We start from the raw sequence: 24,425 nt of genomic DNA on the forward strand, positions 1-24,425 counted from the left end.
CATAAAGTCAAAGTCAACAGCTAAGTAAAATTTATTATCAGAGTACATATGTGTCACCACATACAACCATGAGATTCTTTTTCCTGAAGGCATACTCAGCAAATCTATAGAATAGAAAATATACACGATCAATGAAAGAGCAAGAGGATAGAAGACAACAAGTTGTGCAAATGCGAACATAACTAAATTCAATAAATAACGAGAGCGCGAAATAACAAAATAAAATGTCCTTAAAGGGAGATCATTGTTTGTGGGAACATCACAATAGATGAGTGTAGTTATCCACTTTTGTTCAAGAGCCTGATGGTTGAGGAGTAGTGACTATTCTTGAACCTGGTGCTGTGAGTCCTGAAACACTTGTACCTTCTACCTGACGGCAGCAGCGAAAAAAGAGCATGGCCTGGGAGGTGACGATCTTTGTTGATGGTTGCTGCTTCACTACTTCAGCATTTCATGTAGATGTGTTCAATGGTTTTACCAAGATGTACTGGGCTGAATCCATTACCTTTTGTAGGATTTCCCACTGAAAGACATTGGTGTTCCCATACCAGGTCATAATGCAGCAAGTCAGCACACTTTCCACCACACATCTATAGAAGTTTGCCAAGGTTCTTGATGTCATGCTGAATCTCCAGAAGAAGTAGAGGCGCTGTCGTGCTTTCTTTGCAATTATATTTTGTGAAAGGTCCAGGACATGTCCTCTGAGATGGTGACATCCAGGAATTTAAAGTTACTGACCGTCTCCACCTCTGATCCTACGATGAAGACGGGCTCATGGACCTCTGGTTTCCCTATCCTGAAGCCTACAATTGCACTTGCTGGCATTGAGTGAGAGTTTGTTATTATGACACCATCTGCCAAATTTTCAATCTCTCTCCCGTATGCTGATTCATCACCACCTTTGATATAGTCCATCAGCAAACTAGAATATGGTGTTGGAGATGTAATTAGCCACATAGTCATAGGTGTAAAGCAAATAGAGCGGGGAGCTAAGCACACATCCAGTGGTGCACCTGCACTGATGCAGATTATGGATGAGATGTTTCTGTCAATCCGAACTGACTGACGTCTGCAAGTGAGGAAATCCAGCATCCAATTGCACAAAGGGGTATTGAGGTCCTGGTCTTGGAGATTACTAATTAGTTTTGAGGGGATGATAGTATTAAACACTGAGCTGTAAACAATAAAGGGTATTCTGATATAAGCATTTTTGCTGTCCAGATGTTCCAGGATTGTGTGAAGAGCCAATGAGATGGCATTTGCTGTGGACCAGTTGCTCCAGTAGGCAAATTGGAGTAGATCCAAGCCACTACTCAGACAGGAGCTGATATGTTTCCACGTCAACCTCTCAAAACTCTTCATCACTATGGATGTAGGTGCCACTGTACGATCCTATCCAGCTTCTTAGTTTGAAGTTGAAGGTCAGACTGCCATTTTCACAAAAGTTCATGGAAGTTAAAAAACAACTTTCTTGCTGTTTTATCAATACTACTGGGAATACATTGCCTATATTTGGAGTCTCTGACATTCTATTTACTAAGTCAAAGTTGAATTTATTGTAATATGCACAAGGTGCAAAGAAAAAATTACCTCTGACACCATCACAGGATTATACCAACATTCACAATAAAGAGTAAATTGAACATAAATTATACACATTTTTTCCTAGAAGAGAAGGATGACTAGAGTTAGGGTATGACCAATCAGGGATAAAAGAGCAAATATGCGCCTGGATTCAGAGAGTGGAGGGGTGGTACTCTAGGAATAATTTGCTTCAGTATTCATCAGTGAGAGGGATCCTGATGAAAGTGAGAACAGGGTAGAACAGGCTAATATGCTGGAACATGTCAATGTTGGGAAAGAGAATGTGCTGAAACTTTTTGAAAAGCTTTAGGTTAGATGAGTCGACAGGGCCACATGGGATGTAACCCAGGTTACTATAGGAAGCGAGTGAAGAGATTGTGGTGTCTTTGGCAAGGAGTTAGACCCCAAGTTATATGGATGAATTAAATATGAGGGAGGGGAGGAGTAGTTTGATGTTATTGCAGGCCAGTGGCTCTTTAAATTTTTTTGGGTTACTACCCTCTTTACTCACAGACCAAATTCCCAGTACACCCCATCTCTCTTTACAGACATTACATAAAAACTAAAGAATTTTGATTTATGATGCACAGTGGAAAAAAATAGGAACTGCAATTTCAAAACAAATAATTGCAAAAACTATTCATATTTCCATGCGTCTGCAAACTGCTGGGGATCATACCATCAAATTGGTAGGACATGCTACTCAGGGTCTTGGGTATGTGTTTTCTTGCGTGTCTGGTTTTTTTCTGTTCACTATTTTGAATGTGTTGTGTATGTTTTGCACCTTGGTCCAAGAGGAATGCTGTTTTGTCTGACTGTATCCATGTATGGTTGAATGATAATTAAACCTGATTTGATTTGATTTACTTAAAGCCACAAATAAAACTTTTTCTTTATTTAGTCACAGTAAAACTATTTTATCAATGATTTTAGAGCATACATTAGTAGTCCAACTATTTATGGCTTCATTGCTTTCTCACCTTTGAGATGGATGGGCTTGGTGAGGTGGTATCAGCTTCTTAACATCAGTCTGAATGTCACACACTGAGTCTCAGATCCCCTACATTCTGTAATTTGCAGTCTGTTTCATTGCTTTGAACGAAGTTGGACGACTGCACTAAAACTGCTCTCCAATAAGTATAATGTTGGAAAGGCAATAAAAAACAACTTAAGAAAATCTGTGATCTTGGAAATCCAAACAACACACACAAAGTGCTGGAGGAACTCAGCAGGCCAGGCAGCATCTATGGAGTGAACAGTCAATGTTTCAGGCCAAGAGCCTTCATCAGTACTGGAGAAAAAAGATGAGAAGTCAGAGTGAACAACTTGATCTTTTTTCACAGTGCATAATGGTGTTCAGAGATTTCTTTCTGCAACCAAAAGTCTTGATATGATTTTTTGAGCCTTGGCCTCAGCTCGAAGTCATTTTACAAGATCAGTTCTTCCTTCATCTTTCCTGTTAATTCTTTATTACAAATGTTCAGGACTGGATTTGTTATCCAATCTGGAATTTGAATCAAGAGAAGATCCTGAATATCTCTGCCATGTCTTTATGTATCTCATCCAGATGAGCACAGTATCCTTGAAGGTCATCATCTAGTATTCTTTCTCTCAACTCAGAGAGGCTCAGAAACTGGAAGATGTGACAGCCAATCTTGCACTTAAATAGGGTTAACTGAGACAAATGTAGAGATGACAGATTCACATAATTTCCATGCAAATTAAGACTGATTTCATTAATCTTTGTGAATTAGACCCTTCAGGATTTTCTTCAGTCAGCCTTTTATTTATGTTTTTTAAAATTTTATTTTATTTAGAGATATAGCACAGAATGGGCTGTTCCGGCCCACCGAGCTCTGCCACCCAGCAACCCAGCAGAATAACATAAAAGACAAAAATGACAACATAACAACAGCAACAAAACAACAACAGGAAAACAAACACCATTTCTCCTTCACACGCATTCATTCACACACACAGACAGTCCTCCAACCCAGAATAGGCTGCCTCCAGTAAACACAGATGTTGGGCCTCCAGCTTCCATAGTGGAATTTCACATTCACCATTGGGCCTCAATCATCAATATCAACCACAGGACTTTCTGATGATGGGATCTGAGCTCCAAATATCATATTCTGGACTCAAACATCGATGTAAAAATCCCAAGGAAGGGTGTCAGTCCGAAACATTGACTACTTATTCATTTTCATAGATGCTGTCTGACCTGCTGAGTTCCTCCAGTATTTTGGGATTTCCAGCATCTGCAGAATCTGTCGTGTCTCAACGTAAAATGATGTATTTCACTGTATCTTCCATTACTTCGATGTCCACTCAGAGGCCACTTTATTAGGTACGCCGTGTACCACTGTTGTGGTCTTGTGAACACCACTGTTGTAATGCATGGTTATTTGATTTGCTGTCACCTTCCTGTCAGCTTGAACCATTCTCCTCTGACCTCTCTCATTAGCAAGGCGTTTTCACCCACAGAACTACTGCTCACTGGATTTTTTTGCCTTGTTTTTTTGCAGCATTCCCTGTAAACTCTAGACACTGTTGTGTGTGAAAATCCCAGGAGATCAGCATTTTATGAGAATGGTGTCTGGCCACACCATATGGCACCAACAACATTCCACAGTCAAGATCATTTAGATTGCATTTTCCCCCTATCCTGTTGTGTGGTCTGAACCTCTCGACCATATCTACATGCTTTTATGCACTGAGTTACTGCCACATGATTAGCTGATTAGATATTTGCATTAATGAGCAGGTGTACCTAATAAATCTAATTTTTTAAAAAATCACTTATTTTTAAAAGCAAAGCCATTTGAGGGTGCCGGAACAATCTTTCACTCAACAGCAGTAAAATGAAGGAGATAATTATTTACTTCATGCAGGGAAAGGTGGGTGAACATACACCAGTCTACATTGGTGTTTCAATGTTAATAGATTTAATAGATTTAAGCATGAAAATTAATTAACAGAGACTGTTGGGTCAGAGTGTTACGGAAGTCGGGAGAGAGAAGGAGAGTATAAAAGGAGCAGATTTACGTAAGGCCAGTTTAATTTGACTGCACTATAAGAGTCCACGTCAGAGCCATGAACTCAGCTACAAATAAAAAAATGGGTCAGGTGGAGCCACCATTGACAGAATGTGCCAGAGAGAGACTAGGAACGTTTTGGCTTAACATACAAAGGTGCAAATAAAAATAGGTAAGTATGTTTTTTAGTGTAGAGTAGTCAGGATAGAATGCTCCTGCTCTCAGAGGAGGCAATTCAGGATACCTGATGACTATATCTGTTTAGAAAATATATTACCTCGGATTATTTCTGAGGATCAGACCGGATTTATTAAAAATCGCTATTCATCTTTTAACATTAGAAAATTAATTAATATTGCTTATACCTCTACATCTAAAATCCCAGAATGTATTATCTCTTTGGATGCCGAAAAAGCATTTGATAGAGTCGAATGGTCATATTTATTCAATACATTGCAACATTTTAATTTTGGATCAAAATTTATATCATGGATTAAGTTAATATATCATAAACCTTTAGCTTCGGTTTTTACCAATAATCAAAAATCCCCTTTTTTTCAATTATTTCGCGGTACAAGACAAGGTTGTCCTTTGAGCCCTTTATTATTTGATATTGCTTTAGAACCCTTGGCTATAGCTATTCGTGAATCACCCAATATTTTAGGCATTACCCGTGGAGAGACGATGTATAAGGTATCATTATATGCGGACGATTTATTATTATATATATCTGATCCTGAAAGATCTATTCCTGCTATTTCTTCTTTACTTGCTCAATTTAGTAATTTTTCTGGTTATAAATTGAATTTTAATAAGAGTGAACTTTTTCCATTAAATATGTATATTCCAATTTATAATCATGTACCATATAGAATCGTTACAGATTATTTTACCTATTTAGGTATTAAAATTACTAAAAAACATAAAGATTTGTTTAAAACTAATTTTTTACCCTTAATAGATCAAATTAAGCAACTTGCTAATAGATGGTCCCCACTATCTTTGTCTTTGGTAGGCAGAGTTAATGCCATTAAGATGATGATATTACCTAAATTTCTATATTTATTTCAAGCATTACCAATTTTTATCCCTAAATCTTTTTTTGATATGGTTGACTCTAAAATATCTTCCTATTTGTGGCAGAACAAAAATCCTAGATTAGGCAAAAAATATTTACAGAAGCCAAAGAAGGAGGGCGGCTTGGCTTTACCAAACCTAAGATTTTACTATTGGGCAGTTAATATACGGTATTTGATATTTTGGACACAAGAATTGACTACAGTAGCTGGCCCACAATGGGTAAATTTGGAATGTAAATCTGTGCAAGATTTCTCATTGATCTCAATCTTAGGATCTTCACTTCCTTTTTCGTTACTCAAAATTAATAAACAGATAACTAATCCCATAGTTAAGTATACATTACGAATCTGGTTTCAATTTCGTAAATCTTTTGGCTTGAATAAGTTTATACTGTCAAGTCCTATAATATCTAATTACTTCTTTCGGCCATCATCTATAGATCAAGCTTTTTTCCTATGGAAAACAAAAGGTATAACATGTTTTCGTGACCTGTTTTTGGATGATAACATTATGTCCTTTGAACAGTTATCTAACAAATACAATTTATCTAAAACCCATTTTTTTAGATACTTACAAATTAGAAATTTTCTATATAATGAATTAAAGTCTTTTTCGAAAGAATGTCCATTGGACATTACAGAGAGAATTCTAACTCTTAATCCTTATCAAAAGGGTTTAGTAGCTATCATTTACAATATGATTATGAAGATACAGCCAGATATATCAGAAAAAATTAAGAAGGAATGGCAGGAAGAATTGCATTGCCCTATATCTACTGAGCAATGGGAAAAAATTTTATTATTGGTAAACTCATCCTCTATTTGTGCTAAACATGCTCTAATACAATTCAAGGTTGTACACAGAGCCCACATGTCTAAAAATAAACTTGCTCGATTTTATTCTTATGTTAATCCAACCTGTGATAGATGTCATTCTGATATTGCTACATTGACCCATATGTTTTGGTCTTGTCCTTGTTTACAAAGCTATTGGAAGGATATTTTTAATATCATTTCAAGAGTTTTAAATATTAATCTTCAACCACATCCTTTTACTGCAATTTTTGGTCTACCTATGATAGATAATATGTGTCTATCTGCTTCATCTCAGCGAATGATTGCATTTGTTACACTAATGGCTAGAAGATCTATTTTATTGAACTGGAAAGAAATTAATCCTCCAACTGTATTTCAGTGGCTCTCTCAAACCATTTCCTGTTTGAGTTTAGAAAAAATTAGAAGTGTGGTCTTTAACTCCTCAGTTAAATTTGAGGAAACTTGGAGACCATTTATTCAACATTTTCATGCGAATTAAATGGTCTGATCCTGAACCTTATTGTTACCATCCTGAATTGTATAAATGGAGGTTCGGAGTCATTGGCACTACTGTATGTATTTAACATTATACAATTGCCCATGTTAGTTTTTTTTTATATATTGTTTTTTTTTCTTCTTCTTTTTGGGGTTTTTTTTGTGCTTTTCGTTTTAAATCCTTCATATTAATATTATAAGTTTGGGAGACTTTTTACATTGATAATATATAATTGATTATTAATGAATCTATTGTGTACTCTCAAATGTTTTTGTACTTATATTTTACTTATGTTATTTTCTTAAAATCAATAAAAAGATTTGAAAAGAAAAGAAAAGACTATATCTGCAGGAAATGCACTCAACTTCAACACCTGACTGATCGGGATGTACTCAGGATCATTCAGGAGGGTGAAGATATTATAAGTGAGACTTTTGAAGCAGTGGTCACATCCAGAGTACAGGCTTTGGACAGTGGATGGGTGACCACCAGGAGAGATAAGGGGATTAGGAAGTCATTGCAGGGTGTGGTGGCAGGAGGTTGGGGTGTGGGCATATGTGCACAAAACAGAAGATATTTAGATGAGGGCAGGATTGATGGTGGAGGAAGGGAAGCCCCTTTCTTTGAAGAAGGAAGTCATCTCACTTTTTCTTCAATGAAAAGCCTCATCCTGAGAACAGATGTGGCAGAGATGCAAGAACTGAGAAAAGGAAATAGCATTTTTACAAGTGACAGTGTGGGAAGAGGTATAGTTAAGATAGCTGTGAGAGTCAATGGGTTTATAAAAGATACCAGTAGATAGAATGCCTCCAGAGATGGAGACGGAGAGATAAAAGATCGGCAAAATTTTCACGAAAAAATCTTTAAACTTCCTTGTAACTGTAATCCCAAGGTAAGTAAATTGATTATGAACTACTTTAAAAGGGAGGTCACGCAATGTTAATTCTTGTGCTTCTTTATTAATTGGGAAAAGTTCACTCTTATGTAAATTAAGTTTATAGCCAGAAAACTGGCTAAACTGATCAAGAAGTGAAAACATTGGAGGTAAGGATGTGGACGGATTTGAAAGAAAAAGTAATAAATCATCAGCATAAAGAGAAACTTTATGCTCAACACTCTCCCTCCAGATCCCGGTCAGTTCAGGACAGCTTCAGAATGCTATCGCCAGAGGTTCTATAGCCAAATCAAAGAAAAAGGGACTTAAAGGGCATCCTTGACGGCTGCCACGTTTGAGGTTAAATAACTGGGATTGCTGAAAATTAGTCAAAACAGAGGCGGTAGGACACAGATACAGCAATTTGATCCAAGAGATAAAACTTTGACCAAAGTCAAAAAAGTCAAAGTCAAAGTCCAATCTATACGATCAAATGCTTTCTCCACATCAAGAGAAATAACACATTCAGGAATCCCAGTTGAAGGTGAATATAGAATGTTAAATAAACGCCAAATGTTAAAAAAAAGGAAGACGGTTTTTAATAAAACCAGTTTGATCATCAGAAATAATAGAGGGAATAACAGTTTCTAATCTATGTGCCAAAACTTTGGCCAAGATTTTAACATCAACGCTAAGCAAAGAAATCGGCCTGTACGAGGAACACTCTGTTGGGTCTTTACCCTTTTTTAATAAAAGAATAATAGATGCCTCATTAAAAGAGGGTGGCAATTTACCATAATTAAACGAGTCAGATAGTACTGAGAGTAACTGAGGAGAAAGAAGTGAAGAGAATGATTTATAAAATTCTACGGGGAACCCATCAGGTCCAGGAGATTTGCCTGAAGACAGTGCAGAAATTGCAAAAGATATTTCTTCTGATGATATAGGCTCATTAAGTTTGGCTTTAAAATCAGATGAAAGCGAAGGAATATTCAGATTATTTAAGAAAAGATCAACAGAAATATTCTCATTCAGAGATTCAGAGGAATAAAGCCGAGAGTAAAAATTTTTTAATAAATCATTAATTTCTAAGTGATCCGATGTAAAATCCCCATTCTCCTTCCGGATCATTGTAATATGTTGTTTAGCTTTAGAATGCCTCAGCTGATTAACTAGAAATTTACCAGATTTGTCACCATGAATATAAAAGCGACTCTTACTTTCAAGAAGTTGGCGTTCAACGGGTTGAGTAGACAGAAGATTAAATTTAGTTTGAAGTTCTACACGCTTCTTGTATAATTCAGGATTCTTAGTTTGAGCATACAATTGATCTAATTCTTTAATCTGATTAATTAGGTCTAATCGATCTATACAGGACTTTCATTTAAGATTTGCTGTATAGGAGATTATTTGACCCCTCAAATATGCTTTCATGGCATCCCAGACAATCTGGGATGACATTTCAGATGATGTATTGGTGTTAAAATAAAAGGTTATCTGATCCTTAATAAATTTTAGAAAATCATCATCCGATAATAAAGTCGAGTTAAAACGCCAGTGTTTATTCCTCTGAGGGAGACCAGGAAAGTTTAAAGACAAAGTAATTGGGGCATGATCAGATATCAGTATACTCTGATAATCACAAGAATAGACAAATGGAATAAGTTGATTATCAAGTAAAAAAATAATAATTTTGAGGGGAGGTTGGAAATTGGAGGCAAATTTAATGAAATGATGAGCTCAGCATGGGTGCAGGAAGTGTTGTGGTTTCTCGTGCCCCACAAATGACCAAGAGACGCAGAAGATTCTTCAAGAAGGGTTAAACTTTAATTTGCAAATCAAAGCTGAGACAGTCATTGAGCTAGTCGCTGATTGCCCCCCCCCCCCCGCCCCCGATCCTCGGACACAGCATTTTTTATAGCAATCTCCTGGTCCATGCATTAGCATATGTAATCGGTCTATAGTTGCGTATCACACGTCTTGCCACCATTGTTTCTACCAATTGACTTAATCATGTTCTAATCTACATCTCTTAGCTACCTCTCATTAACTCACCATTGTCTTCTACATTCTTAAGATTTCATTCTCCTACTAAATTGAGTACATGCATATCAAATAGCAAGTTTCAAAACTGACCTCATAGTCTTGGTTACACAGCAAAATTTATACTTTTATACTCCAATAGAAGCAGCACCGATGCAGTCATTGATGTAGCATAGGAAGAGTTGGGGAACAATGCTGGTGTAGGCTTGGAAAATGGACTGTTCCTTGTAGCCAATGAAAAGCCAGGCATAGCTGGAACCCATGCAGCTCCCATGGCTACACCTTGGGTTTTAAGGAAGTGGAGGAGCTGAAAGAAAAATTATTGAGAGTGACTCCATAAAGAAGCAGAGAACTGTAAGGCCATTCTGACTGGGAATAGATGCGCATAGGGACTGGACATCCATAATGAAAATTAAATGATCGTGGCCCAGGAAATTAAAGTAATTGAAGAGTTCCACAGTATATAAAGTGTTATGGATAGAGTTTGGAAGGCACTGAACCAAGTAGGATAAAACAAAGTTGAGGTATACAGACACAGGTTCAGTGGGACAGGAACAAGCCAGTGATGTAGGAAGAGTTGGGGAGCAATGCCAGTGTAGGCTCGGTATATGGACTGTTCCAAGTAGTGGACGAAAATGGAAGCATAGCTGGAACCTATTTGAAGACCCATGGCCGCACCTTGGGTTTGAAGGAAGTGGAAGGAACCGAAGGAGAAATTGTAGAGGGTGACTCCAGAAAGAAGCAGAGGTATAAGACCCTCCTGACTGGGGATAGATGTGTACAGGGACTGGACATCCAGGGGACAAAGGTAAGTCCCTTACCAAGAACACTTCTCCATGGATTGTCACCTTGTTATGGTAGAGAAGCTTGTGTGGTTCTGAGATCCCAAGAGTGACACCATCTGGAGCTATGCTCCTGGTAGGGTCACCCATGGCGGTAAGGTTGAGGGTGAGGTCCCTGACAAAGAACAATCCAACCAAGACCTCAATGGTGGAACAGGCGGACGAAGTTACTTCGAACACAACGGCTGTGAAGGTGGTTGAAGGCTGCAACAATTCCATCAGCTACAATTGTCATGGTTTCCATGCCATGCCATCGTATGCTTCTTGGAGTGCAACATCAAGTACATTAAATAAATACATGCACAGGCGTCTTCTCTCTGTACGGAACAAAGACCATCATCCTTGACCTCGAGGAATAGCCACGATGACGACGACTGAGAATGGAATATTCTCCCTCAGAAAATCTCCTGGGCTCTTCTCCACTCTTATTGCCCCCTTCATTCTGCTGAACCCCCATCTTCTTCCCATCTGATGTTCCCAGAGTGCCCCCACCCACCTCCTCCTCAGACCCCTCCAACTCTCTACCCACCATTGACCTTTGCTCTAATCCCTGCTGTGTTTTCACCATCCTTTCCAATACTTCAGTCTCTGGAACAGAACGTTCTCAGGTGACCCAGCTTTCCAAAGTGGGATAGCACGGGAAGTGCACGTGATGATGGTATTATGGTAACTGTGATCCTTTGTGTAGTTGTTTTGGTTCTACAAGTGATTGCATATAGTACAACAAATATTAGCAGAGTCAATGTTTGCCCAGCTATACCGGCAGATCAGCAAGAAATTTGTGTTTGGAAATTAACTGACCTTTCATGAAATGGATGACTTATGCAAGACTATGCTTTACTATAAGCTGGGAAACTGGAGAGAACCAGTGCACTAAGGACATCTTTCCCTCTCTACCCCTCTCTGCTTTTCTCAGGGATCGTTCCTGGTCCACACGTCCCTCCCCACAAATCTCCCACCTGGTACTTATCCCTGCAAGCGCAAGTGGTACACCTGTCCCTACACCTCCTCTCTTACCACCATTCAGGGCCCCCGAACAGTCCTTCCAGGTGAGGCAACACTTCACTTGTGAGGCCTTTTGGGGTAATCTATTGCATCTGGTGCTCCCAGTGCGGCCTCCTCTGCATCAGCGAGACCCAACGTAGATTGGAGGATCGAGCACCTCCGCTCCGTCCGCCACAACAGACAGGATCTCCCAGTTGCCACCCACTTCAACTCTGCTTCACATTCCCATTCAGATATGTCCATACATGTGATGCACCATCAATAACTCTCAGAGACGTGAGGCGAGATATAGGCTTTTATTAGCTGGAAGAGAGCAGTCAGCAGCAAGCGACCATCACACAACATCCTGGAGACTGAGGGAGGAGCAGTGCCTCCGATCGCCTTTATACAGGGGTCTGTCGGAGGAGCCACAAGAGCAGTCAGCGGGGTGGGGGGGGGTGTCCAGACAGGTATATGTAGTTCACCACAACATGGCCTCCTCTACTGCCATGATGAGGCCAAACTCAGGTTGAAGCAGCAACACCTCATATACCATCTGGGTAGCCTCCAGCCCCTCGGTATGAACATTGAATTCTCCAACTTCCGGTAATTCCCTCCCTCTCCCTTCCCCCATCCCACTTTCACTCTGCCTCCTCTTCTAGCCGCCTATCACCTCTCTCATGATTCTGCCTTCTTCTACTACCCATAGTGCTTTCCCCTTATATTCCTTCTTCACCTCTCCTACCTATCCCCTCCCTGCTTCCCCTCCCTCACCCCTTGATCTTCCTTCTGATTGGTTTTCCACCCTCCCCCCACCTTCTTTATGGGGCCCCTGCCCCCTCCTTCTTCAGTCCTGACGAAGGGTCTCGGCCCGAACCGTTGACTGCTCATTTCAACGGATGCTGCCCAACCTGCTGAGTTCATCCAGCTTGTTTGTACGTGTTGATCCTGACATAAATGTTTTTATTGTCCAGGTGGTCTAAGGCCATGTGAGGAGCCATTGAGATTATGTCTGCCATTGACCTATTGTGCGAAAGGCAAGCTGCAGTGGGTCATGCCCAACCTCTCAAAGCATTTTATCACTGTGAATGCTACCGGGTGATAGTCATTAAGGCAGCTCACATTATTCTTCTTAGGCACTGGTATAATGGTTGCCTTTTTGAAGCAAATAGGAACTTCTGCCCGTAGCAGTGAGAGGTTGAAAATGCAAAAATAGAAATAAAAATGTAGTGATGTGGTGTACAAAAGCAAGGATGTAATGCTGAGGCTTTATAAGGTATTGGTCAGACCGTACTTGGAGAATTGTGAGCAGTTTAGGTCCCCGTATTTGAGAAAACACGTGCAGGCATTGGAGAGGGTGCAGAGGAATGAAATGGTTAAAGTATGAGGATTGATTGATTGCTTGTGGTCTGTACTTTCTAAAACTTAGAAGAATGAGGGTGGACCTCAATGAAACATATTGAATATTGAAAGGCTTAGATATAGTGTATGTTTCCTAGAGTGTGGGTGCCTAGGACCAGAAGACACAGCAGTAGAAATAAGGGATGTCTATTTAGTACACTACCCCAATTTGAGCATGCTGTGTTGGCTCCAGAATGTAAGTTGTGAGCTGCCCACAGTACATGCAAATGGCACCTTTCAATAAATGTTTTAGATGTACATACAATAAATAAATCTGAATCTGATCCTCTCTTATGTTAATTTCACTTTTACAAAATTCTATATTCATTGCTGCAATTTTAAAATTTAAAACTAACTTGCTCCTAATTTGAAGGTTGAAAAATTTCCATTGGCCATCTGTTTTTGTTTTAAGAGTATGTGAGCATAAGTGCAAGGGTTATGGCTATACAGATGGCTGTTCCTACACAATGACATATAATCTGGAGTTAAGTAGCTTTTGGTGTCTTCTGTTGACTGTGGTCCCAGTTTGGCTTCAGTTTTTGGTTCTTTTTCAGTCTCTTGTAGATCTTGGCTTTGGTTTTTTAAGGACCAAGGTGATGATGAGTGTGTCACTTTGAATGTTAGGGTGTCAATTGGTAGTGGAATACTGCCTACAAACTCTTATGTTTGGTGTTCTCTTTACTGTAGATTCTGTCTGCCTTTGATCTGGCCCATACCTTCATTCCATAACTCCAGTCCCATTCATCTTTCTTGCAATCCATTATTTATCGTTTATGATTTATTTGGGGTGAACACAGGTCCATATGTTGTAGGGTGGGGACATGGTTTTGTACCTAGAGTGTGAGTGTGTTAGCAAATGTTTCTGGGGTTAGAGTCAAAGACAGGCACATTAATGTGCAGAGAATGGAGCAATATGAAAAGAAACACACTCACAAAATGCTGTAAGAACTCAGGTCAGGCGGCATCTGTGGAGGAGAATAAAGAGTCGATGTTTCAGGCCTGCTTATAACCTTCCATTGATGCTGCCTCACCTGCTGATTTCCTGCAGTATTTATGTGTGTTGCTCTGGATTTCTAGCATCTGCCAAATCCCTTGTGTTTATGGAGGGATATTAATACTGTGGAGGCAGAAGGGATTAGTTTAGTTGGACATTTATTTGCTAATTAGTTCAATGCAACATATTGGGCTGAAGATTCTGTTTTTGTGCTTTACAATTCTATATTGTATATTCTCTATCCCCCTTTCCACTCCTGCCCTATTATTCCCCTCCCTTTCTGCCTCACTGACCATCTTTCTCTTCCTTTCCCCATCCCTCTCCTTTTCCACTCTTGGACATGATGGAATCGATGGCTTTGTGGCAAAGTTTGTAGATGATACAAAGATAGGTGGAGGGGTAGGTTGTGCTAAGGAAGCAATGCGATTGCAGCAGGACTTAGACAAGTTGTAAGAATGGACAAAAAAGTGGCTGATGGAATACAGTGTTGGGAAATGTATGGTAATGCATTTTGGTGTGGATTATTATCTAAATGAGAAGGTTCAAACATCAGAGGTGCAGAGGGACTTAGAAGTTCTTGTGCAAAGACACCCAGAAAGGTAGTTTACAGGTTAAGTCTGTGGTAAAGAAGGCAAATGCAAAGTTGGCATTTATTTCAATGCTGAAACCTTATAAGACATTAGTCAGGACGCACTTAGAGTATTGTCAACAGTTTTGGGACCGTATCTCAGAAAGGATGTGTTGTCATTGAAGAGAGTCCAGACGATTATGATTCTGGAAATGAAAGAGTTAATATATGATGAGCGTTTGGCAGCTTTGGGCCTGTACTCACTGGAATTTAGAAGAGTGTGGGGGGAGCTCATTGAAACCTACTGAATGTTGAAAGGAATAGTTAAGGTGGATATGGAGACGATGTTTCCTATGGTGGAGGTGCCCAGAACTAGAGAGCACAACCTCAAAGTTGAGAGGTGACCCTTTAGAACAGAGGTAAGGAGGAATTTTTTTAGCCAAGGATTAGTAAATCTGTGGAATGTTCTGCCCCAGACTGCATTGGAGGCCAAGTCTGGGCGTATACTTAAGGTGGAAGTTGATCATTTTCTGATCGGTCAGGAGATGACAAAGGCAGGTGTATGGGGTTGAGTGGGATCCAGGTTCAGCCATGTGGAATGGCAGAGCATCTCGATGGGCTGAATGGCCTAATTCTGCTTCTATATCTTATGGTCTTATGGACATCCCTTGAAGTAGGGATGCCCCAGTCTGGAACCCAGCTGCACATGTTCAAAGAAGAACAAGAACTCCGATTTAACAGATACTGTTAGAGCTCTAGAAAATTACAAGGTTGCTAGGAAGGAGCTCAAGAATGGAATTAGGAGAGCCAGAAGGAGCCATGAGAAGGCCTTGGTGAGCAGGATTAAGCAGAACCCCAAGGCATTCTACAAGTATGTGAAGAGCAAAAGGATGAGCCACGGGAGAATAGGACCAATCAGGAGCAATAGTGGAAACATGTGCATGGAGTCGGAGGAGGTAGCGGACTGAACTAGACTGAACTACATAATATAAAAAACAACAACACAGAGAAAGCTACACTAGACTACAGACCTACACTGGACTGCAGAAAGTGCACAAAAACAGTGCAGGCATTACAATAAATAATAAACAGGACAATAGGGCAAGGTGTCAGTCCAGGCTTCGGGTATTGAGGAGTCTGATAGCTTGGGGGAAGAAACTGTTACATAGTCTGGTCATGAGAGCCCGAATGCTTCAGAACCTTTTCCCAGATGGCAGGAAGGAGAAGAGTTTGTATGAGGGGTACATGGGGTCCTTCATAATGCTGTTTCCTTTGCAGATGCAGCGTGTAGTGTAAATGTCCGTGATGGCAGGAAGAGAGACCCCAATGATCTCAACTGACCTCACTATCTGCTGCAGGATCTTGCAATCTGAGATGGTGCAATTTCCGAACCAGGTGGTGATGCAGCTTTTGATGTGCTGGAGCTTTTGAAAAGCATTAAGTTGGATGTCACCGGGACCGGATGAGATATACTCCAGGCTACTGTGAGAAGTGAGGAAGAAGATTGCTGAGCCTCTTGCGATGGTCTTTGCATCATCAATAGGGATGGGAGAAATACTGGAGGATTTAAAGGTTGCAAATGTTGTTCCTTTGTTCATGAAAAGGAGTAGAGATAACCCAGGAAATTATAGACCAGTGAGTCTGACTACAGTGGTTGCAACTTGTTGGAGAGAGGCAGGATTTATGAGCATTTGGAGAGACATAATCTGATTAGGGATAGTCAGCATGACTTTGACGAGGGCAGGTCGTGCCTTACAAGCCTGATTGAATTCTTTGAGGATGTAACAAAACACATTGATGAATATGGTAGAGTAGTAGATGTAGTGTATATGAATTTCAGTAAGACATTTGGTAAGATTCCCCATGCAAGACTCCTTCAGAAAGTAAGAAAGCATGGGATCCAAGGAGACCTTGCTTTTTGGATCCAGAATTGGCTTACCCACAGAAAGCAAAGTGTGGTTGTAGATGGTTCGTATTCTGCGTGAGGTTGGTGACCAGTTGTGTTCCACAGGGATCTGTTCTGGGAATCCTCCTCTTTGTGATTTTTATAAAAGGCCTGGATGAGGAAGTAGAAGGGTGGGTTTGTAAGTTTGCTGATACACAAAGGTTGGGGCTGTTGTGGATAGTCTGGAGGGTTGTCAGAGGTTACAGCAGGACATCGATAGGATTTAGATGATGGAATAGATGGCTTTGTTGCCAAGTTTGCAGATGATACGAAGAATGGTGGAAGGGCAGGTAGTGTTGAGGAAACAGGAAGCAGATTAGGAGATTGGACAAGAAAGTGGCAAATGAAATACAATGTAGGAAAATGCATGGTCATGTACTTTGGTAGTAGAAATAAATGTGCGGACTATTTTCTAAATGGGGAGAAAATCCAGGAATCTGAGATGCAGAGGGACTTGGAAGTCCTTGTGCAGAACACTCTGAAGGTTAACTTGCAAGTTGAGTCAGTGGGGAGGAAGGCAAATGCCATGTTAACATTTATTTTAAGAGGTCTAGAATGCAAGAGCAAGGATGTGATGCTGAGGCTTTATAAGGCACTGGTGAGGCCTCACATTGAGTATTGTGAACTGTTTGGGCCCCTCATCTTAGAAAAGATGTGCTGGCATTGGAGAGGATCCAGAGGAGGTTCACAAGGGTGATTCTAGGAATGAAAGGGTTATCATACGAGGAACATTTGATGGCTCTGGGTCTGTACTCACTGGAATTCAGAAGGATGAGGGGGATTTCATTGAAACCTTTCAAGTGTTGAAAGGCCTAGCCAGAGTAGATGTGGAAAGGATGTTTCCCACGGTGGGAGAGTCTAGCACAAGAGGGCACAGCCTCAGAATAGAGGGGCACCTTTTCAAAACAGATGAGGAGAAATTTCTTTAGCCAAAGCGTGGTGAATTTGTAGAATTTGTTGTCACATGCAGCTGTGTATTTAAGGCAGAAGTTGATAGGCTCTTGATTGGACATGGCATCAGAGGTTACGGGTAGAAGGCTGGGAACTGGGGTTGAGGAGGAGATTTAAAAAAAAGGATCTGCCATGTTTGAACAGCGGAGCAGACTTGATGGACCAGATGGCCTAATTCTGCTCCTATATCTTATGGATGCAGAACTGTGCTGAGAAGTAGCAGATGGACTTCAACCCAGATAAGTGTGAAGTGGTTCATTTTGGTAGGTCCAATTTGAAGGAAGAATATAATATAAATGGTAAGACTCTTAGTAGCATGGAGGATCTGAGAGATCCTGGGGTCTGTGTCCATAGGACACTCAAAGTTGCTGCACAGGTCGACAGTGTTGTTAAGAAGGTGTGTGGTGTGTTGGTATTCATCAACAATGGGATTACGTTCAAAAGCCATGAGGTAATGTTACAGCTATATAAGACCTTGGTCAGATCCCACTTTGAGCACTGTGTTCAGTTCTGGTCACCTCACTACAGGAAGGATGTGAATACTATAGAGAGAGTGCAGAGGAGATTTATAAGGATGTTGCCTGGATTGGAGGGTGTACCTTATGAGAATAGGTTGAGTGTACTTGGCCTTTTCTCATTGTAGCGACAGAGAATGAGAAGGGACCTGATAGAATCGTATAAGATGATGAGGGGCATTAATTGTGTGGATAGCCAGAGACTTTTTTCCAGGGCTGAAATGGCTAACACAAGGGGGCATAGATTTAAGGTGCTTGGAAATAGGTACCAAAGGGATGTCAGGGGTAATTTTTTCACTCTGTTAGGTACCCCTAGGGTTCATATTTTCTGTGGACAAGCACTTTAAAATGTCGGGAGAATGAGACTGGCTTTTGGACACTGTTTGTGTTGCTATTGAGAGAGAGAGAGAGAGAGAGAAGAAGAGGGGGGAGACATCCTGCTGCAGATGCTGATAATGAGAGAGAGAGAGAGAGATGATTTACTATTATGGCTTCTTCGCTAATTCTTTACTTTGCTTCAAGGACACTTTATTTGCCTGCTTGTGTGGATTCCTGCTGAGACAGCAAGGCGGTAGCAGGTGATGGACAGCTGATGGATGGTTGGTACCGCCAGGGGAAATAAAAAGCGGGTCTGCTGAGACACAAGCAGACACACCACGGGACACTGAAGGAGCAGTATGCACCCATGCGAAGGTGGGGGTTTGGAGGATCGATTCGGGAGAATCGATCAGGGGCTCACAGTGTGTGAAGGCAGACCAGTGGGGGCTTGTGTGTGTGTGTCCATCCTCGCCTGGGTGACTGGCTCACTACTGAAGAACGGTCATGCCTGGTATGGAGGGGTCACAGTTGGTGACCACAACAGGACAGGAAGACAACGGAAGGTTTGACTGCAACTGCATCACCTCTCTCTCTCTCTCTCTCTCTCTCTCTCTCTCTCTCTCCAACGGTACACCAGCAACTACCTCGACCTCGACTAAACTAAAATGAACCGAACTCTGCATCATCGTAAGACTATTCATTTACCCTTAGACTTTGAAAGAACTTGATTTTGATTCCTATTTCCACACTTCTGTATATATCATTGCTAACCTGTTTTATATATATATTTGCATTTTATAGTACTGTATTACTTAGTTTACAAATAAACACTATTAGTTACAGTAATACCAGACTCCAACATAATATTCCATTTCTGCTGGTTCGGTAACCTAGTCACGGGGTACAAGAGAGCATTAGGTATGTGGAATGCATTGCCAGCGGCAGTGGTGGAAGCCGATACAACAGGATCTTTTAAGAGACTCTTGGATAGGTTAGGTGAGTGGGCAAATTCATGGCAGATGCAATTTAATGTGGATAAATGTGAGGTTATCTACTTTGGTTGCAAGAACAGGAAAACAGATTATTATCTGAATGGTGGCCGATTAGGAAAAGGGGAGGTACAACGAGACCTGGGTGTCATTGTACACCAGTCATTGAAGGTGGGCATGCAGGTACAGCAGGCGGTGAAAAAGGCAAATGGTATGTTGGCATTCATAGCAAAAGGATTTGAGTACAGGAGCAGGGAGGTTCTACTTCAGTTGTACAAGGCCTTGGTGAGACTGCACCTAGAGTATTGTGTGCAGTTTTGGTCCCCTAATCTGAGGAAAGACATTCTTGCCATAGAGGGAGTACAAAGAAGGTTCTCCAGATTGATTCCTGGGATGGCAGGACTTTCATATGAAGAAAGATTGGATCGACTAGGCTTATACTCACTGGAATTTAGAAGATTGAGGGGGGATCTTATTAAAACGTATAAAATTCTAAAGGTATTGGACAGGCTAGATGCAGGAAGATTGTTTCCGATGTTGGGGAAGTCCAGAACAAGGGTTCACAGTTTAAGGATAAAGGGAAAGCCTTTTAGGACCAAGATGAGGAAAAACTTCTTCACACAGAGAGTGGTGAATCTGTGGAATTTTCTGCCACAGGAAACAGTTGAGGCCGGTTCATTGGCTATATTTAAGAGGAAGTTAGATATGGCCCTTGTGGCTAAAGGGATCAGGGGGTATGGAGAGAAAGCAGGTACAGGGTTCTGAGTTGGATGATCAGCCATCATCATACTGAATGGTGGTGCAGTCTCGAAGGGCCGAAGGGCCTACTCCTGCATCTATTTTCTACGTTTCCATAGGTACATGGAGCTTAGAAAAATAGAGGGATATGCACATGGGAAATTCTAGGCAGTCTCTAGAGTAGGTTACATGGTTGGCACAACATTGTGGGCTGAAGGGTGGGTAATGTACTGTAAATTTCTCTGTTCTGTGTTCTATGCAACAGTATATTGTTTGATTAAGCATTCTATCAATATTTATAGAACATCCTGGTTTTCCATGAAGTGGTTGGTTTATGCAAGAGTATTGATTATCTTTGACAATAAGAAGAGGAACTGGAGAGAATCTGACGATTGTGCTCCGTTCAGCCAGAGATTCAACACCTGGAATATTCGATCTGCTTTACCCTCATCATTGTATTTGCAAGATACTATCGTGGATCTTCCTCAGGTAACTTCAGAGAGTTTCAGGGAGATAGTCACCCCTAGGTAGTTGGGTGACTGTCAGGAGAGGGAAGGGGAATAGACAGGAAGAGCAGAACACCTGTTCTAAGGTGTTACCTGTTCTCTGTTCTAAATTAGATATGGCCCTTGTGGCTAAAGGAAGTTAGATATAGCCCTTGTGGCTAAAGGGATCAGGGGGTATGGAGAGAAAGCAGGTACAGGGTTCTGAGTTGGATGATCAGCCATCATCATACTGAATGGCGGTGCAGTCTCGAAGGGCCGAATATGTTTCTACCCCTGTGGCTGTTCCCATCAACAATAAGTATACCGTTTTGGATACTGTTGGTGGGGACGACCTACCAGGCACAAGTTGCAGTGGTTGCGTCTCTGGCACCGTGACTGGACCCTCAGCTCAGAAGGGAAGGAGGGAAAAGAGGAAAGCAGTAGTAATGGGGATTCGATAGTTAGGGGAACAGATAGGAGGTTCTGTGGAAGAGATCGAGAATCCTGGATGGTCTGTTGCCTCCCTGGTGCCAGGGTCCGCAATATCTCGGATCGAGTTCTCAGTATTCTCAAGTGGGAGGGTGAGCAGCCGAATGTCGTGGTCCATGTAGGGACCAATAACGTGGATAGGAAGAGTGAGGAGGTCCTGAAAGGTGAGTTTAGGGAGCTAGGTGCCAAGTTAAAGGTCAGAACCTCCAGGATAGCAATCTCAGGATTGCTACCAGTGCCATGTGCAGGTGGGTTTAGAAATAGTAAGATAATAGACAATAGACAGTAGGTGCAGGAGTAGGCCATTCAGCCCTTCTAGCCAGCACCGCCATTCACTGTGATCATGGCTGATCATCCACAATCAGTACCCCATTCCTGCCCTCTCCCCATATCCCCTGACCCCGCTATCTATAAGAACTCTATCTAACTCTCTCTTGAATGCATCCAGAGACTTGGCCTCCACTGCCTTCTGGGGCAGAGCATTCCACATATCCACCACTCTCTGGGTGAAAAAGTTTTTCCGCATCTCTGTTCTAAATGGCCTACCCCTTATTCTTAAACTGTGGCCTCTAGTTCTGGACTTACCCATCAGCGGGAACATGCTTCCTGCCTCCAGCGTGTCCAATCCCTTAATAATCTTATATGTTTCAATCAGATTCCCTCTCATCCTTCTAAATTCCAGTGTATACAAGCCCAGTCACTCCAATCTTTCAATATATGACAGTCCCGCCATTCCGGGAATTAACCTTGTGAACCTACGCTGCACTCCCTTAATAGCAAGAATGTCCTTCCTCAAATTTGGAGACCAGAACTGCACACAATACTCCAGGTGGGGTCTCACCCTCTTTACTCCTATACTCAATTCTATTATAAAAGCCAGCATGCCATTAGCTTTCTTTGGGAGAATGTTCCCAATGATGGGTGAAACTAGGACTAGGGGGCATAATCTTAAAATAAGGGGATGCCGTTCCAGGACTGAGATGCGGAGAAATTTCTTCACTCAGAGGGTAGTGGGGCTGTGGAATTTACTGCCCCAGAGAGCTGTGGAAGCTACTACACTCAATAAATTCAAAACGGAGATAGACATTTTCCTGGATAAAAATGGCATTAGGGGATACGGTGAGCGAGCAGGTAAGTGGACATGAGGCTAAGTTTAGATCAACCATGTGATCTCCTGGACCAGTTTTCGATAGCCTGGATGGGTCGGAGAGGAATTTTCCAGATTTTTTCTCATCAATTGGCAACTCGGTTTTTTTCCCCTGGGTGATCACATGGGTATGGGCAGGATGAATAATAAAATAAAATGGGCGGCATGGTGCCCTGTTGGTTGGCACTGTTGCCTTGTGGGATTCGGTGAAAACTAGAGTTAAGATTGGATCAGCCATGATCTTGTTGAATGGCGGAGCAGGCTTGAGGGGCCGATTAGCCTACTCCTGCTCCTATCTCTTATGTTCTTATGTTCTTCACTGCCTGCTGTACCTGCATGCTTACTTTCATTGACTGATGTACAAGAACACCTAGATCTCGTTGTACTTCCCCTTTTCCTAACTTGGCTCCATTTAGATAGTAATCTGCCTTCCTGTTCTTGCCACTTGTTATGCCGTTGGTCCCCTCCTTTGTGAAAATCGCAAGAACTCTAGTTAAGGGGGGGTCAACTGACCCAAGAGAGAGAGACGTGCGAAAGACCACGTTCTCCCAAGAAGCAGAATAAAAAGTGACTTTGACTATTGTCTCATGGAGACCACCTGAAAAGCCCTCGGGCAAAGTGGGCTGGTTGAGAGAGAGATCGCATTACCTGCAACTTGATTGACACCTGCGATCCCGTGAAGAAGTATAAAGGCGGGTCTGAGGGGAGGACCCTCAGATGCACCAAGGAAACACACGGAGAAACGCTAGAAATCCTGCGACAGCGTTTTAATAGCTACAGCCGGTGGTGGGGTTCGTGTGCGTCCTTCCCTTGCCTGGGATTGGCGACTTCACCACGGAAGACGGCCTAGCTACAGGGGAAGCCACAGATGAGAGTCCATTCCCCCAACGAGACTTCCGACTACCTCCTACAGGTTGGAAAACCTGTCGGGTAAATGCTTCATGTTCTCTGTCTTTCTAACTAAAAGTGCACCAACGCGACACTTCCGCCGGCAACTAAGTGAAACTGCCGTGATCTAAAAGACTTTTAGATATCCAGTGAACGATATAAAATCTACATTACCCCTAGACGACGATCGAGCTTGTGTTTTGAATGATTATTATTACACCGGTGTTTTAGATTGAGTTTTGATGATCTGAATGTTTTGTATTAACCATACGTTTGTGCCCTTGTTGAATAAAATGGTTGAAAATAGTAGCATCCGACTCAGCTGATCCATCTATCTTTGTTGGTAAGTTACCTGGTTACGGGGTTTTCGTAACACACTAAAGTGGATAACCTCACATTTATCCACATTAAACTGCATCTGCCATACATTTGAATGGTGGTGAATTTGTGGAATTTATTACCTTGGGCAGCTGTGGAGGTCAAATTATTGGGTGTATTTCAAAACGGAGATAGGCAAAGATTCATAGGTTCTTCTATTTATTTATTAAATTTTCGAAATTACAAAGAATAAATGTGATGATAAAATAGTAAGAAAAATAATATTAACCCTCCCCCCCTTAACCCTTATCTAAAGAAAGAAAAAAAGGAAAGAAGAGAAAGATTGCCTGGATATCGGGGGATCCCCACATGCTCCATGGAGTTCAAAATAATTTTGATATTTATTTTTACTTTCCCCAATTACTTTATAATTTTATCTTCAAAGGACCTATGTATTTAATCCTATCTTTTGTAAGTATGGGAACCAAATTTTCAAAAATATATCATATTCATTTCTTAGATTATACGTAATTTTTCAAGTGGAATACAACTATGTATTTCATTATTCCAACGATCCATAGTTAAATATAAATCAGATTTCCAAGTAACTGCAATAACTTTTTTGGCTACTGCCAATGCAATTTTTATAATTTTTTTCTGATACTTATTCAATTTAAGTTTCGGTATTGTCCCTTCAATGTCTCCTAATAAAAATAATAGTGGACTATGTGGGAGTTGTACTCCAGTAATTTGTTCCAATAAAAGTCTTAATTTTATCCAAAATGGTTGAATTTTAAAACAAGACCAAGTAGAATGTAAAAAAGTACCAATTTCTTGATTACATCGAAAACATTGGTCAGCCATATTTGAATTTAATCTATTTATTTCCTGTGGTGTTATATATAATTGATGTAAAAAATTAT

The 24,425-nt window shown here is 41.1% G+C and overlaps 1 protein-coding gene across 1 annotated transcript in view; it reads left to right on the forward strand.

The window, feature by feature from the left end:
• The first annotated feature begins 20,549 nt into the window (after positions 1–20,549).
• The window catches only part of LOC140714329 (sorbitol dehydrogenase-like), a 55,635-nt gene continuing 51,759 nt past the window's right edge, over positions 20,550–24,425 (forward strand). The window contains exon 1 of the mRNA XM_073025491.1: positions 20,550–20,664. The gene's annotated coding sequence lies outside the window, so the exon portion shown is untranslated. The remainder of the gene's footprint in view (positions 20,665–24,425) is intronic.

The sequence above is a fragment of the Hemitrygon akajei genome, chromosome 21 (genome assembly GCF_048418815.1).
Source record: "Hemitrygon akajei chromosome 21, sHemAka1.3, whole genome shotgun sequence".
NCBI lineage: Eukaryota > Metazoa > Chordata > Chondrichthyes > Myliobatiformes > Dasyatidae > Hemitrygon > Hemitrygon akajei.